Consider the following 19,203-nt stretch of genomic DNA (forward strand, 5'->3'; position numbering starts at 1 on the left):
CCTTCCTTGATATACTCATATCACGCACAGAGCATGGGTTTAAGCATCCGTATATCGCAAGCCTACCTTCACCGGACAATACCTAAACTTCAACTCCCATCACCCATACAGTATCAATCATGGAATCGCACGCTGCTTACAACATTGAGCAGAGACAATAGGTAGCGACACCATTACATACCACCAAGAAATGGTCAGGTTGAAGAATACCCTCCGTCGTAACAACTACCCCGATAGCATACTATCCACCAGACGTGTTAATAGTATAAGAGAGGAGAATGAAACCCAAAAACCTCCAACGGTCTGCCTACCATACATACGAGGCATCTCCGAAAAGATTCAGAGAATATGTGCCCCCTACAACATCAGGACGGTATTCAAAAGCGAGTCAACACTCAGACGACACCTGGTACGAGTGAAGCCCCGCATGGATGAGAACATGACCAAAAACTGCATATACTCCATCCCATGCAGTTGCAGAAAGGTTTACAAGGGTGAAACATGCCGCCCCCTTAAAGTAAGGGTGGAAGAACACCGAAAAGCGGTAACTAAAGGGGAGACGGAAAAATCGGGTATAGCCAACCATGTCTGGATGGAGAGGGGGGATCATCGCCCCCTATGGGATGAAGTAAAAATAATAAACAGAGAGACCCACTGGAAAGTGAGAAAACTTAGGGAAACAGCTCACATGCTCGGACATAACAACCTACTGAGCAAACCAAGCATAGAGCTGAATGCAATTTGGACACCTCTGATAGAGAGAGAAAACCTTGAATAACAACATAGGTTTAACATTAACAAAAACCAACTAAGAATTGTCCTAGTGACATATGGCCGAGTGGTCCTAGACGTTGTATCAAAGTTTACAGTTACCCAAAGGTGCTGAGTTCAATCCTGAACGAATGCAGTGAAAAAAGTAACATTGAAAAACAGAGAATCAGCAACTATGTCCCAAAGCCTAGCTGGAGTCCGAACACGGTGCCCCCGTAATAATAATAAAGGGTTGGGTTCGAGACTCCTAACAAACCGTTCACCTGACGAAGGCCGGAGGGCAAAACGGCCGAAACGTTGTGACAATAACAACCAAGATGAGGAAGTCAGTCCGACAATTGTCTCATGTATGAATTACCTCATGTGTTGTGAATTACCCGCCACAAAACTGAAAAATTATTGCATATTTTTTTTTATTATTATTACATTTTCACCCCAAACAAGGCACATTGCCACTTTGGTGCTACTATCAGAAGCAACAACTACTGGGGTATTATGTAGGGATTTTGGTAGCAAGATGTTGGTCCACGTTGCACTTGAACTTCAGCATGTCAGTACAGTTGGGGAAGCAGGGACCTGGAATGGAATTCCAAAGTCTAGCGGTTCTGGGGAAGAAAATACTGGAGTAGAAAGATCTTTTACCTCTAGGGATCTCTACTGTGTGGGGGTGGAATTTTTCAGCCTGTCGGGTCTGTCGAGGGTTTTCACGTCGTGGGGGCACAAGTGCTTGCAGTTCGTCAGAGCATTCACCATAAAAATACTTGTAGAACAGGCAGAGGGATGCAACGTTTTGTCGATGGGACAGAGGCTAAAGCTTAGATTCCAGTTCAGGGCCTATCAGATTGGCGACTCTCTTTTAAAACTTGTCAAGGAGCGAGAGACTAGTAGCCGATGCACCAGCCCAAATATGACAGCAATGCTCTATACATGGGCGAATGGTTGCCTTATAGAGGTACAGGATACTTTCGGGTGTTAGTTGTTAGAGTGAGGAAAATTATTGAGAGTAGTTTCAACCAGACGGGTGCTTCTCGTGAAAGATTGGCGAGGAAGGACGAGAGATTGGAGCTCAGACGAGCACTTGCCATGGAAATAACGATAAAACAAAGACAGGCTCTCAACGTCTCTTCTGTGGGAGAGAGGCTTCAAGGAAGAGAAAAGGGCACCCCCACACAGCTACGAAGTCTATTTTGTACTCTGCCAAGGCAGGATAGACTGTTTTTAGCAGCTCTTGCTTAGATGTGGCAGAAGTACACCATCCTTGGACGTACTTGCCTTTTATGCAGATAGAAAATTGCATCAGTAGTGAGATATCTTCCGGAGCGGTAGAAGGATCCTACTATTTTCCCAGCGTGTTTGGCAACAGAGCTGATGTACGTGTATCATTTCAGATCAGGAGTAAATGTCAAATCCAGAAGCTTGTCATAACATGGAGCCTCCCCAAGGCGAGAGCCATCCATTTCAATTGATGTCAGATGGGGATCAGAGCGTTGATGATGTGAAGATAGAAGCTTGGTTTAAGATGCATTAAAAGTAACTTGCCACCTCTTCCCTCACTGTACCACGTGCTTAAGATCAGAGGAGAAAGAATTAGAGAACTTTGTCATTTACGGCCTTTGATGTGTTGCCACAGATGGTTGTGTTATCAGCATAGATGTCAACGAATGGTTTAAGTATGTGTTTTGGGAGATCATTGATATAGATAGTTAGGCCCAGGATGGACCCCTGAGGGATTCCAGCATTAATATTGTGGGCCTCTGATTTCTGCCCATCAACCACTACTCTTATGAATCTATCAGAGAGAAATGATTTAATGATTGAGAAAACATTTCCAGTTATACCGTAGCTGGAAATCTTGTGAAGTAGGCCCTTATGCCATAATTTATCGAAGGCCTTCGATATGTTAAGAGCAAATGCATAAGATATAACCGTTAGCACATTTGCTGTAGATCTTGCAGAGCGGAAACCATATTACATGTCACTAAGAAGGTTGTTTCTACTGAGGTGGTTGGCTTCTTTTTTACTTAATATGGATTTCAACAACTTGTTCATGACACACAGGAGACTTATGGGTCTGTACTTAGAGGGGGTGAGTTTTCAGCTGAATTCTTAAATACGTGGCATACTGATAAGGTTTTTCAGGGTTTTGGAAAGCACTTCTCCTTAAGGTAACGCTTAAACAGTTTTGTAAATATGGGGGGAATTTCTGGTTGGAGCTTTTTCAGCATTATAACTGCTTTACTAGAATCAAGGTTCTTGATTAGCTTGGTTACCTCACGCACAGATATTTGTATGTTGCATAGCGTGTTGTCTGTTATAGGAGGAAGTACGGGGAGTTGATGGCCTTCGTCGCATTGGGTAGAAATAACTGCAAAGTTCTTGGCAAATAGTCTAACCTTGTCTGAAACTGAGGAGATGACCTCAGGTCCATTGATGATGGTTGGGATAGAACGCACGCTTCTGTTCAGGATCTTGTTTGCTATTTGCCAAAACTGGTGGGAACCAAGCCGCTGATCAGCTACTTTGGATTTAACGGACTAAGCATATAGCTCTCTTGCATTTTTATTACTCTTTTACAGTGCTTGCTAGCAGTCCTGAAAGCAGCTTTAGTCTCAATACATCTAATTCGTTGGTAGCCATGGAAAAAGTGATTTCTGTGCGCGATAGCAGCAACACATTCTGAGGAGAACACTGGCTGGCTGATATGTTTTGGTTGGAATTTTTTGGATGGTATGAATCCGTCTATGCCTACAATTAACCATTCAGTCAGGTCTGATACTATAGAGGACACATTCTTTTTAAATATGGAATGCAGAGGTAGATCAGATATGAATGTACGGAAACTATCCCGGTCAGCCATAGAGTATCGGTATACAGTACTGTGGAGAGGTACGTCTGAGACCAAGTGAACCGTTACCATGACAACAACGGCGACGACGAGAGCGAAGAGACAAATAATTTTTAAAAAAAGAAAAAAAGAAAAATGCTGATATATTTTAAATTCAGAAAATGTGTTCAGCGTTCTTTCGAAGAAAGTTGACCGTTAAGAATTTGAAATGCAAGCTAGGGACAGAAGGGATTCCAAGGAGTGAACACGTCTAACTAAGCAACTCCGCTGATGAAATCAACACCATGAGAATTATGAAAAGAAAGACATAATTGATGTCCATCAGCGTAAAATAAAGGTTGGTTTATCTTTTACTCTTTAGATTTGTCAATTATATAAGGTTCAATATAATAATCGATAGAGAACTGTCTAATACTATATACGTAATCTGCATAAATTAAAATATCATTGAGCGTATTTTACGACCTGGCAACGCAGAGTGGCCTCTCCATTTCTTCATTCTGTGCACAATTTATGTTTCTTATAATAATAATATTTTGAAATCATTCCTTTTCCTTGGACCCATTTGTGAATTATTTCACGGAATTCTGCCTTTTGGGTTGCATTGAAATATCTTCCAGTAACGCGATTCCTTTTGATTTTTACTTGTGGATACGGAACTTTAACCAACTTTTCCTGGATTGCCAGTTATCGGGTATTCTACTCTTCACCCATCCATTCACGTGAAATCATTTTTCTTTTTAACTCATTCTCTCTGCTTTACTATGGCTTTCTTGTAGTTTCATTAAATACTTTGCAAGCAAAATCCGATTCCGCATTTTGTTGATTCCTACCTTCTGATGAGAAGTATTTCTTTCGAAACTCTGCGGATTAAGGACAATCCACTTAATTTGTGTTTACTTTTTGAAAATCAAATGTGTTTTAACTCTGTTTAAAGTGTTTTTAACATGTTTTATTAATTATTTGTTCTTATATATTGTTGTAGACCCGTTCTATGGTTCACAAATTAAAGAAACCTACAGTAGTGTAAAGTGTATAAATATAATATCTATTTATCATAAAGTATACAGAAGCCACTTAGGTGGTATGAGTGGAACGTGTTCGTAACATGCGGTTAAACACAGTATGAATGTCTCCATCTTGTCTCTGAAACCAGTGGTATTATAGGACGGGTTGGTTACACTTAGTTCTCAAATAGAGGTGAGCTGTCTCCCACTACACCCCTCCCGATCTTCTCATTCCACTGGAATGATCGTATAGCTTTTGTCCTGGGGTTTATATCTATCAGGTCGACCATCTTCCTTTTTGGGGAAGGATTGGCGTTGGCGGACTGCTTGTGGGCTTACTAGGTCGAACGTGTCATATATATAGTCCATTCTTTCCTCATCTGTGATACGTTTCCGAATTTTGTTAAAATGTTTCTTGTGAGGAAATCTTGGACTTTCGATAATGTAAGCCAACTGCTCGGTACTTTTTTGGACCTTTTCTAGTGCCCATATCGTACTATCATTTTTGTGTACTTGGAAAACTTTCTTTTCACCAGGTAAGTACCTCATTTTCGAAACTGTAGTATTTGGCGGTTTCACCTGTTTTGGATAAAGTTTCCTAAATACCGGCCCAATTTTCTTTGCGAACATTAAATCTGCCGGCGACTTCTTCGATGGAGTGCTTTCATTTGGCGCAATTCGGTACACTTGTAAAAACTGTGTGAGCGCCTTTTCTGAGGGCGTTCCTTTAGCCTTCTTCAGTACTCTTTTCAGCGTGTCTACAAACTTCTCAGACAAACCATTCGATCGGGGATGATAGGTTGGCGTCGTTATGTGGTTTACCTGGAAATCCTCGGAGAAGCTTTAAAATCTGCTGACGTGAATTGTGTGCCATTGTCTGACACTAGACAAACGACCACACCAAACTTAGCATACAATTCGTTAAGAGCACTGATTGTAAATCCGTCGTTTGGCTTTTACACCGGAATACCTCAGACCATTTTGAAAAGCTTTTCACCACTATTAAGTATTAGTTTCCCTCCAGTGCGCCTACGAAATATATGTATACTCTTTGCGATGGTAGTCAGCTTTAGGCTACGGGCTAAATTATGGGGCGCTTTTGCAGCCAATACGCATCCCTTACACGACCTTACCGTTCCTTCTATATCAGTGTCCATGCTCTTCCAGGAAACGTAGGACCTCATGAAGTTCTTCATTCGAGTAGCCCCAGGATGGCCCGTATGGAAATCCTTTAGGATTTTCTTTTGTTGTGTAGCTTCGATTGCTACCAATTTTCGGTACAGCAATACCACATTGCACATATAATTAACTTCCGCTGCCGATTCATCTAATTGATTTTTTTTTATTTAGCCTCTCTTATTATATCTTCCAAAATCACTGGTAGTTTCTTTAATCGGAGTACACAGTATATTTGTATAGTCCTTTTCACTTTGTAGTGACGCTATTATTGTGTCTTCGATCGGTTCCCTTTATTTCGGAATTAATCGCGACAATCCGTCTGCGTGACTTAACTTCGCAAACGTAAGAAATTCCATACTGAAGTCGAAATTCAGTAGAATGGTCCTCCATCTTTGCGGTTTGTTTTCTGCGCAAGTTGGCAGATTTTTTAGAGCCAAAGGTGATTATAAGCGGCTTATGGTTAGTTTGAAATTAATTTTCGACTGTGTAAAAATCGGATGACTTTTGTAACCCCGAATATGATCCCAGTGCTTCTTTTTCGATTTGGGAGTAATTCTTCCCGGCAGACAGTAAAATTCTCAACGCATGGGCGATCGGCTTAGTGGACCTAACCGGCATCTTGTGTATAATACATGCTCTAATCCCATAAGAACTTGGGTCGGTTGTGACAAGTATCTCTTGTTCCGGATTGAAATAAGTTAGGAATAAATCTGACGTTAATACATCTTTTAACTATTTAAACGTTGACAGGCACTCAGACGCCCAGTCCTATTTTTTGTCCTTTTTTAATAGTACATTCAATGGCGCGCAATTCGTGCATGCCCTTAATGAACGTTTGATAATAGTTCGCTAGCCCGGAAAAAACTCTGCAATGTACTTATATTATGAGGCTCTGGCATCTCCATTGCTGTGACCTTCTCCAGGTCGGGTTTCCTCCCGTCCTTATCTATTATATGATCTAGCTATTTAATCCGTTCAAAAACATTCGCATTTGCTTTAATGCGAAGCCCTATTCTTTTATTCTGTCAAACACTTGAAATACATTATCTTTATGTTGTTCAACATTTTGACTACACACAAGGATATCGTCTAGATAGCCTATTGAGAAATCCAAACCGCTTAGCCAGGTATCGATTATTTGTTGGAAAATTGCAGTTTCTACTTTTATACTAAATGCCAATCTATTGAATTTGGAAAGTCCTTTGTGCGTTCAGATACACAAAAGTTTCGATCTATCTTCCTTAACTGGTATTTGTAGGTACGCCTCGTTTAAGTCTATTTTGGAAAAAATTTCCACCATTTAACTTAGCGAATACTTCGTCTGAGTTTGGTAGCGGATAGTGATGTCTTTGAGCGCTGCATTCAATCCCGAAAATAAATCCGCGTATACTCTAATCTATTTCTACAGTGGGGGCAGCCAACTCACTATAGAATATAGGGATCAAAATCCTAGTGTTAACTAGTTTTTCCAATTATTCCTCAATTTTCCCCCTCGAAGCGAACGGTACGCTTCGTAGCTTTTTGAATATTGGTTTTGCTTCATCCAGCAATTCGAATCTCGCTTTTATTTTTATGCAGCATCCAAGCTTTTCAGATAAAACATACGGGCAAAAAATTTGGAGATCATTTTTTTAGTTTATCGGCTTCGGTTTTTTGACAAAATCACTCATTGACGAGTCCCATAATTCAAATTCCTGAATCCAATCAGTCCCGAATAAATTCGTTGCGTTCCTTAGAACGAACACTTTTAGCTTTTTTTTGTCGGTCGTTTTAGTGGCACATTAATAACTGCCTCGCCTTAAAAATGTATTTTTTACCAGTTACCGATTTTGCGACCTTATTCGTCTTTGTCATCGAGAGCTTTCCAATTCTCATCCACGTGTGAAGATTTATAATCGATAAATCCGACCCTTAATCAAGTTGCAGTTTCACTTCTTTATTTCTGATTCTCACCGTAACATATTTCATTTGATGAAGGGTTTATTTTTGCAGTTTTTCTGCAGTTCTTTTTTGATACTTTTGCTCTCCAATATGAGGTCTTGTGCCCTGCTCGCTTACATATGTCACACGTTATTTTCCTTTGGTACTGACATGCACTGTACCCATGGGGTCGTCCTTATTTGCTATAAGGGGTTCTAGGATTTTGTCTATCCTGATAATTTAGTGAAATGTTCTTTTTTAATTGCTGGCGGGCAGGTGTCATTCATTTTTGGAGTGTATTTTTTTATGTGAGCAATACCTGCTTCCTCTGTGTTTCCGGGATCTTGCTTCACTACCACGAACAGCTGACAATCTTCAGCTAGTTTCGTAAGCATCAAGTCAGGTTCTAATTCCAATTTATTAAATGCACGTCTTATACTGGCGTCTTTTGTGGCTACTAAACCTTGTATAAATATTAGACCTTTTTAATTGTCCGTCGTCAATGACGACAACTTGAAATCGTCACAGTGCTTATTAACTAGAGACGCAAGAATCGTATAGTCCTGACTCTCTTTATGTGTAAGATTCATGCATTTCCATCTTTTTTAGCAGTAATAACTCAATTAACAGTTTAACTGACTCGCCAAAAGACAATTTGTTGTTTTTTCTTGATAAAATATAGTCCACGAATTTGTTATGTTCGGATGCACCCAACTTCCGTATGAACCTTTTTTTGATCCGCCCATGAATGGCAATCAATCCTTAAAAGGTTTTGAAATTTTCTGAAATATGCCTCACACGTTAGGTTGTCCTCAGGAGCATAGTGAAATCTATCAATAGCTGACCAGATCGCATTTTGGGAAAACGTCGTGCTGGTTTCTTCTCCGCTGTTCTTATTCATTAAAACTTGCGTTATCAAATACATTTCTTTATTTGACTGGTTTTGTTGCTTAAATATAATTTTTCAATTCGTTCATTTCTTTCTTTTATCTTTCCATCATTTACGTTTCTATTTTCACTTGTTCTTCTTAGAATCTTCTTTCAAGTTCTAATTGTTGATTTCGTTTAAATTTCACCATTTTGTTTTTGGAAGATTTATAATTACTTAATATGCCAAAATAAGTGTTTTCAGAAATCAATACAATGTGTTACTTCACTTTTCCTATAGTACCAACTCTACAGAAAATAATAACATTTACAAAATTTGTACCTGGTTATTTAACGAATATTTCTTTCATTTACTTATTTCCTCGTGTGGCAATTTTTCTGAGAATATAATTCAGCGTTTGCGTTTATAGAGAATGCAGTAGATTTCGTTTGCTTTTTTTTCAATTTTCGTAACGTGTAGATACTGAGTTCAATTGTTTGTTGATCCTTCATATTTTTTCCATTTTTTTCTTTAAAACGAATTACTTATTTATTAAGAGAGTTTATAGTATTTATTTTATACTGCCTATTCTTTTCGATTTCTGTGCGAAAAAAGATTATCATATTTTTTGTTAACACATGTTTGTGTCGTGCTTAGCGAAATCGTTTTTTTTATTCCTTTACTTCGACGTGCAGTCAGTCGACCAGTTAGAAAGTTTATTTTAATCGGATTAAAATCCGATGTACTTTTAATTGTGCGAATACTCGCTTTAGCCAATAAAAAAATATACTATCATTTACTTGGTGTATTTGCGTGTTTTTTTTCTTTTTACAATGTCAGGGCCTTTAAACCATAAGAAATATTGACGAGGCATGCTCTTTAGAACGACAATCTTTTTTTAAACATTACTTGAATTTTTTTTTGTACTTACTAAAAACTTTGTATCGTTGATTCAGTAGTAGTAATTCCCAACGTAATTGCTGTATGGGTTCTGTTTCAACTCGTAGTTACGCTTTTTGTAGCTTTTTAACAGCAAGATAAGGCTTTTGACGACGTCTTTATAAAATCCGTTTTTCGGATAAAATTGTTGTCCTTCTTTTTCGAAGTCTTCTTTATCCCGTGTTTTTGAATTTTACGACCGAATGTTTGTTTTTTCCTCAAGGTAGTTTTTCCCATGCTTCACTGAACTTTTGAAAAGGATTAATTTTGAAGTTTCGAATTTCCCACGTGTGTAAGAAAACTTATTTCGAATTTCCGCGTGTGTTCCTTCTTCTTTACTCATTTTGGTCGTCAAATGTTGTTTTCTAATAGCTGCTATTTTTTAGAGAGTATATTCGTCATCCACTTGTTGAAAGTAATTCATTTGCTTTTTTTTAATGATATAAAAGTTAGGCGAATAATTTTAATGTGTTTCTTTTTATTTCGTTTCAACTCATTATTTCTCTCAACGTTAGAGGTAAGTGTCTGTCTGCACCATTTACATACGATTTCATTAGCATTTCAGCGAATCCTGCAGCCAACTTAGCCAGCAAATCATACATTGTGCAGAATAATTAAAATAACGTAACATGTCACGAATATAATTTATTTAAGAAACGCTTTTTTAAATAAACGTTTACTGTTTTCGTGACCACCACGTTAAACCTTAATTGCAAGAACAAACGAGAAATGAAAAGTCCTTTATAACGTGTCTTTGTGTTAATTAAATTGGATGACTTTTTAAAAAATTTAGCAAATTTAGCAAATTTCAAATCTTGTTGCAGAAAAGTATTAAGAAATATGATTTCCATATTATGTACTCTAAAATTGTATTTTACTGGACTAATCTGATATATAAGTTATATATGCAGAGAAAGATAGGTAGCTGGATAAATAGCTAGAAATATAAATATAACAACATCTACTTTTCTCATAATGTAACGTACGTGGCCGTTACTTTTTAACTGTGTCGTTACAGGTCAAAACTTTCTAGGAGTGTCATGCCGATTGGTACTGTCGGAAAGAAACAAACAAAAATAAATAAATCTGCCTCGGCATTTTTTAAGTGCTTGTGCTTCTTTCAAAATACCGCATTACATTATTTTCCAAAGTCTCTTCGCAAACACATGGACTTTAAAAATATCCCTCTCGCTTCACATCATGCTGGCCATATCCAGCCATTTCCTACCTACGACTTTATATGTTCATCTTCCCCTGCGATCACTTTGTTTCTCTTTCGACCACCAGAAAATGCATTGATTGCGAACAGGGTTCGACATTAGAAAAAATGGGAGTTTGTTGTCATTCTCATGAGATATTCATTAGATTTTTTGTGACAACTATTTATATGGATACGTTTGGACAAATAGTGATTGGGAACTCTACTATGCAAATAAAGAAAGTTAATTTGTGTAACTGGCCTAATGTAATTAGCTATGCAAACTTTAAATACATTCTGATTTATTGCGCGGATTTATGAACTAGTTGGTATACACGATTGTATAAATTTGTATGAATTCGCATGTCGATGGGACAATCGGCTAATGATTAACAACATGGATGAGTGATCTGGTATCTCAAGTAAGAATTTAGTCTGAATTCGATTTACAAATTCCACTTACACTTAGGATGTTGGAAATCTTCACGTTGTTCCTCCGGTAATCTCTGGAAAGAATTCTCATTAGAAGTATCGGAGAAACCAATGCCAACAGTAGAATATTCCGATTCATAAATATGATAATGACTTATTTAATTCTTTTGCTGGTGTTTATTTTACCGACTAAATCTAGGATCAGATATTCACAAGCTTGAAAACCATTAAAAATTAGAATTATGCTATGAAACAGATTGTATTCGAACTTGAAGTCTCCAGGTCAGTAGTCCGCCTCGTTACAGCCTTCACTTCACTCGCTTGCAATTTGCAAGTATACGAGTACAATATCATGAACACTTTTTTTTATAGCAGTACTGATTGTGTCCAATTAAAAAGCAAATTGATGTTTACAGGTGGTATTTACTGTCGTCATATAGTTATGATTTTTCTGAACGGAATTCAAGATAGAAAATGGTGTGATTAATTGTTTCTTCAAACTTTGTATAAAGAATTACAATGCTTACTTAAATAGAAACCTTTAGATGGTAAGAGGATATTTGATCATTTTATATGAAAGAAACACTTTAATAATCTTATTAATATTATTAATCTTTACACAATATTTTTGTCTGCATAGATTTATATGTTAAATAACTGTGCTAACGAATATTAGATATTGGTAAAAAAAGCCACATTGAAATTAAATTTAAATTAATATTTTCCTTATTGTATCACGCTCTAAATTTATATAATGCATTCAAACGGGGTTTCTAAAGTCTATGACAAACAATGTGCGTCTATTTGTCCGTCGGTCATATTTTTATCGCTATATATAAAATGAATATATCTTAAAAGTACCCAGTATTTCTGTTGTATTCAGTTGAAACTAGGCATTTTATTTTCGGGAACAATATTTCTTGGGTTATTTTCTTACACAGAGCTTAAAAATACACACACGTGAATAAATGGGCATCAAATTTATTATAAACCGTAATCATTAGGAAATAACCGCAGAGAGTTACATTTTAATAGTAATTCATTGACTTACTATTTTTCTAGAAGCATTTTATGTTTTAGAGATAATTTAAAATGAAAATGAAGTGAACATTTTTTAATGGCAAATAAAATAAATTTGAAATCTACCCTTAAAAAGCATATAGAAGTTGTATTATTTAGATTAGTCAGACAACTATTCTATAGCTATATTTCAGTAGATATAACATCCGCTCTTATTAGGTGTATTTTGTCAAACTCTGAAATGATTCCCTCGGACTCATCGAGCTTTTAGTCAGCCCAAAAATCTGCACGGATTTTTTTTAATTTTTCAGTTGTGATGCCCTAAATAAATACCAAGTGTATTTTTTGAGTGTCGGGTGCACTGAGAATTAAACATCTGCAGAACATAGTAACTTGCATCTGAATTATTCGGAGTACGTACTTGTTCCGAAAATTCTACATATATATACAGATAATTTATATATATATATATATATATATATATATATATATATATATATATATATATAAGAGAAAGAAAATTAAAACTGTAAGTTGAACTTTACAATCAACATTTATTGTTCGACTGAATACTCCAAAAAACAATTTATAAAGTCCTTATTCCGCGGAGTTTCAAAGAATCGTATTCTTAGTATTCTTCTCATCAGAGGACATAAAGAAATTAACAAATTATATTTGTAGCAATGCTAGAATTTGCTAGTTAAGGCATTAAGTGAAAAAACTGAAAAAAATTTGGATATGTAAAAAAAACAACTAATATACAAACAAACCGCGCATAATATTTTAGCTGAATGAAACTCCTCTCTCTCTCTCTCTCTCTCTATATATATATATATATATATATATATATATATATATATATATATATATATATATATATATATATATATGAAGCGAGAGGATGGGGCGGAAGGTAGGGTTATCAAATTATCATGTGAGCAGTAGCACACCTACAGATACAATAGCCCACATCCTACTTGAAACAATGCACCATCACTCCATCAGTTCGTAACGATATTATGCGCTCTCGTTCTTTCAGTTTTTTTTTTATCTATACAGCCCGAAAACAAGAAACTGACATGGAGTATGGCGCGAGTTTTGCCAATTTTATACGTGATTGTCTTTCATCTCCTCACTTCCCTCTTCCATCCGATAATGATTGCAAAAGTTGTTAGATGATGCTGGGTGTGAAATCGTACCTTATTGCGATGCAATCAGATTGCGGCGACATGCCGAATGAAGCGTTCATTCACTTCACGAGAAACAAAAGCGGGCGTAAATATTAACGAAGAAAATTTCATGCGGAGGGGGCGATTAAAAAGCAAGCAGAAAATAAAGTAGTCAGGTGTTTGTGTGTGCGTATGTGTGTGGGGGGGGGTGTCGGAAGCTGACACCGTGTGGTTGGGTGGGTCTGTAGGAAGCAGGACGACGCACTTGTTTTAAATCTGAACGATGTCCATTAATCGGCGCACACGCGAGCCGCTTCAATAGGCGTAGACACACTCGGTTGTTTAGAAGTTCTCGTTTACAAAAATAAACGGTAATTTCGAACAGCAAATGAATCACATCTTCAGATGAGCTTTCTACTCTCAGCAATATATATATATATATACATATATATATATATATATATATATATTAGGTACTGCAAAAATGAATGCCGATGCTCAAAATGTTTACACATTTTGACCTCTCTCTTTACTTACAACATCACCAAAATCAGGAATTGAACCAATTTTAATTAAATTTTCAATATTTGTCAAATAATGATCGCAGAATATAATTGACGAATTAGTTTTATTTCAACCTTAGTGGAAATATATATTATTTTGTTTAAACAAAAAATACTTTTACTAAAGTTATGGTTTTCAGTATTAAATAAAAAATGCAAGCATTTATTTTTGCTTTTTTTTATAGAAATAAAGCATCGTAATTTGTAAAACGAAAAATAAAATAATTTTTACAGGAACATTACGAAAAAAGCCATAAATTCCGTATTAATGAATTCGATATAACTCGAAGACAAATGAATTTCTCGAACTACCGATATAACCATTGAATTAAGCATTGTTTATTTAATATTTTCACACAAAAAAAGTTATAATTACAAATAATATTTCTACTTTTTTTGTAAATAACAGGTTTCGCATAATTTTTATATGCAAGATTTTACTAATTTCCTTGCTCGTAATTAATTTAACATCTTTGGACTTTACTAATTATCTTGGAAATAGACCCAGAAAACTAATATTTATCTTTTTACAGAGTTTTGCAATGAATTTATTCAACTTCAAAATTTAGCTGAATTGGGTAGCTCGCCGTGAAAACATTTTTCATAACTTTTTTTTTCAATGTACAAATATTTTTTTCCTTTTGGAAATTAACTTTAGTCCTTAATCCTTCAAATACAATCAACAAGTCGTCGGAAACCTACAAAACATTATGATACATTGGCTTTCAAAACTAGGTCTCCCTATCTTTGTTCGTCAATTTTTGCTCGTACCCAATATATATATATGTATATATATATATATATATATTTTTATATATATATATATATATATATATATATGTTGTATTGTGGAGTGGCTCCCAGGTTGGGAAATCGTAATAGTGCGTAGGACTCCCTGGCTGTGGTACATAGCAGTTTTAACTACGTCGGTCGTCCGTGGGTTCACTTGTTTACTAAGCGGTTGTCATGACAACGAGTTAAGACTAGTGAGTTATCTTACCTTAGACTGGCACTTTTTCCTTATCTTGCCTCTCGTCAATTGTCAAAAATGTCATAACAACGTTGAACCTGAAAACAAAGCGGTTGACAACTTAGAACAATCAGCCGTAACTTAAAAATATGCATTAAAAGACGTAAGTCACAATTGCGTTTGTTTTTGTATAAAATTATATTTTACAATATAGTTACAATTTAAAACAGTTCGTCTTTTTTTTTTCTTTTGGTGATTTTGAAGTTCACCGCGATGGTAACAGTTTCTCACAGTGATCTGAGGAGGGAAATTGACGTTTTTTCGATCCGGTCTTCAGCGACGTTCTGTCCCTTGTTTCTCCTCTCTCTCCCTCTCTCCTTCTCTATTCTCTTATAGAGACACAGAGAGAGAAAACAGAAAGAGTAAGAAAGCCAGAGAGGGGGGGAGAGATGCTCGTTAACATATATATATATATATATATATATATATATATATATATATATATATATATATATACGCCGAGTCGTAGAAATTTCCAGGTTAGTATCTGGGGTCGAATTAATTCACCACTGGGAGACATGCATCCCCAGTCCTCGTTAAGACATGTATACAGGAGAAAGAACCCCTGGTGTCAAACCCTGCAGTTTAGTGTATATTCAGTCCCGCGGAAGTGGTCTGCGCCGAGAAAGTTAGCACTAATACCAACAAGTGTGGATGGTTCTACCCAAAGGCTTTACCACTATAAACAAATCATCCGTGTATATATCCGAACAACGTAGTTGTTGTGGTGGAAGCTGATACGTTGACATTCACGGGGAGAGTTCATCATATATATATTTCATGAGTAAATGGTAAATGGTAAAAAAACATGCAAAAAGTGCTCAATACTACTAAAGAGAAATATATTTTCATAACCGTTTGTGGTCTGCATAGTTACATATATTTCCACTAACAGAATCGAATTAACGATCCGATAGTTTAGTCAGACTTGGCAGACTGAATAAATATTATAAGGAAGTAGAGATAAAAAGTACAAAGTCAAATTATAATCAGCAGCAAACTGTACATTCACAAATAGAACTCAAGGCAGCAAAGGTATAAGGAAAAAAAGGGTTTAGTCACAAAAGGAGACATAGAAGGTGAGAAGGAAGAGGGATAGAAAGAAAAGGGAAAAATGGGATAGGTGTAAGCTATTAAGACAGAAAGAAAGAGACAGGCGGTTAAAAAATGGGCGGAGTTTGATATAACCAGGCAGTTTATATGAAAATAAAAATATGGAATATAAATATTAAGTATATAATACAGTTATATAATAATAAGTATATATATATATATACATATATATATATATATATATATATATATATATATATAGAGTTATAAAATATTAAGTATATTGTCAGTCTCGGAGACGGGTAGAAATAGAAAAGAAATTGAATGCAGGTCAGAAAGAAAGTGAAAATCCGTCAGTAGACGGTGTGGCAAGTGGTAGCAACATTGGGATGAAATTAAGGTCGTCTTAAGATGCGGCTTATCGGGAGAGATACAGTACTTATAAAGATAGTCCTACTTCTAATTAAAGGCAATCGTATAAAATTAAGGAAAGGAAGGTAAGGCTATAGTAATAGCTTATATATATATATATATATATATATATATATATGTGTGTGTGTGTGTGTGTGTGTGTGTATCAACGAATATATAAAAGGTATACAAAGATATATAGGTAGAACATAAATAAGTAAATAAATGGATACATAAATACGTAAACACCTTGAATATCTAAAATAATTAAAAATATCATTAGATAAATCAATTAATAAACTAATAAATAAACACATAAGCAACTAAATAAGTCAAAAATAGTAAAATGGTTAATAGATAAATAAAGAGGTGAAATATAAATGAAAATAATATGTAGAAATAAAAAATATAAAATGCGAATAGAAAATATGAAATGAATAAATATATGCATTAATTAAAAAAGAGAAGTGAAATCCCCTCATCATATCAACTTTGAACTTTTCTAAAGCTTTTTCCATACAATTTTGATAAATCTGCCAAATTCTACACAAAGTACTACCACTTCTCCCATATAACTAATTAACATATCTACAAACCTAAACCCACCGACCGCAGTCTTTCTCTATCCTATCCCATCCTATCTTTTACAGCTTCATTCTCTCTCTCCACATCAATTGATTTTTAAGTAGGAACTTAGTATTACACCAATAGTAGCATACACTTTCATCAACCACACATACGCTTGCCTTTAATTAGAAGTGCGATGTATCTTAATACCTACTGTATTTCTTTTGATAAGCTGTAACTTTAACATGTCATCACAGATTTTTTTTTTAAAAATGAGTAGTCGATTTAAAAGTGGCAGCAAGATTGTGAGTGTCTAAGAGCACCAGAATGCCCGTGCACACATCACACTATCGCTGGCAAGCGTAGTTTGGAAATAATGGTTTATGTGTAGAGGATTATATTCTGGTACAAAACAGATCGCTCGTTTGGATGACATCACTTCCGCATAGCTCATCAACAGTTATTAGTTAAAAAACAGGATGAAGTATTTTGAAACTACTTTTGTATTATTTGTGTTTGGCAATATCTTCAGTTAACCTCCATCATGACTATATTATTTTCATGTGTGAAACTAGGAGATTAAATGATGTATACAATATTTACGAACTTTTTTTTCAATTGAGTCTGATTACATGAAAGATGCATTGTGTTTATAAGTTTTGTAATTTACAGTGAATTAAAGGTAAGTAGTCGAGTTGTTAGACGTCTGTCTCTCAGATCTAGCGATAAACTTAAAGATAATCTTATACTTGCTGATATGGAGAAAACAGTTGAAAATGACGCCTCAGATAGTAAGTTATGGAAGGCTTAAACTACAGTAATCATTAACGCTGATGTAAATACAATATTCCACAATAAAGTAAACTTAGGTTGAGAGTGAATATAAACTCCGCTTGTTGTGGAAATAAGACTCATTTTGTAATACACCCATGGAAGGAAATTTGAAAGCGGAGTAAAACATGGTAGATTTATAGGTTTATACGTTGAATGCGATAATAGATTTTATAAAACATACGGAGCAGGAAAGCAGGCGCATTTTGTGAGCAAGTAACCCCATAACAACAACGAAAATCTATATAACAGAGACATTACGTTTTTTAACATATACAAACACAAGCGTGTGTTCCATACTTCTATACAGAAGTGAAAAGCAAAATAATGCTTATATATAAGGATAATGCGGTTGACAATATTTTTTTATGTACATATGCACTACAATCCCTTCTTGTGTAACATTTTTGTATATATTTACATTACGTTTATATTTTATGCAACATTTGTTTAAATTATGATGCCTAAAGTTCAAAGACTTAACCTGCTTTTGTCATAAAGGAAAATGACCGATGATTAAATAATAATGTGTCAGATGCAGTAAGATAATATTCCGTTTTTATTAATGACTGATGTTTCTTCAGAAATACGATAAGTTTATGTAGTTAAATTAAGTTTTTTTATGTCTGATTTTTCTTGAAAAAATTCTTCCACATGGGCCGAGATTAGCTTTTTTTTCTCTCATTCCTCGCGCCTTGTCGTCTATTGAATATCAGCCGTAGAACTTTGTGTACCTAAGCGTCGTGGCTGACGATTTGTGACTAAATCGTTATGGACTAACGCCCCGTTTAAATGGGTTTAAGAAACACATTAAATGTTAAGGTTTTATGTAATAGCATTGTATGTTCTTGAGGCGACAGGAGTAAGAGTGTGTTTGACATTACTGATATGAATGGAAATATCGAAGGATATATGAATCACCAAGTATCAGTACTAGCATACACATTGATTTGTTGAAAATGACTCAAAATGAACTTACGGTTATTGAATAAGATGATAGAATTATAGGATTAATCAACGCTGGAAATTGATAGACACGTATGTGGCATTATATGTTACAGACGAAGTGAATTTAGAAAATCGTTAGTTCATACGCAAGCTTGATTACATAGTAATATGGTGGCACAATATTAATAAACAGTTACTTATTCTTCTTTACTCAGCACTTGAAAAGGTTGAATGGAAATCAAGCTGAATAACCGTGTATTTCATTTACTATTTTAAGTGTATAAAAAACAAGATTTAATTTTATGACAATGGCCGTAAATCTGGTATTGTAAATAAATGTGTGTGTACATGAACAAGCAGTAAAACTGGATAATAACGTTACACTAGCACAACCCGTGAAAAATCCACGGTAGTTGCATTTTTTTTAAACACACATGAGAAAGAAACTTATA

This window comes from Euprymna scolopes, chromosome 8 (genome assembly GCF_053919585.1).
Source record: "Euprymna scolopes isolate OS-2025 chromosome 8, ASM5391958v1, whole genome shotgun sequence".
NCBI classification, from domain to species: Eukaryota; Metazoa; Mollusca; class Cephalopoda; order Sepiida; family Sepiolidae; genus Euprymna; species Euprymna scolopes.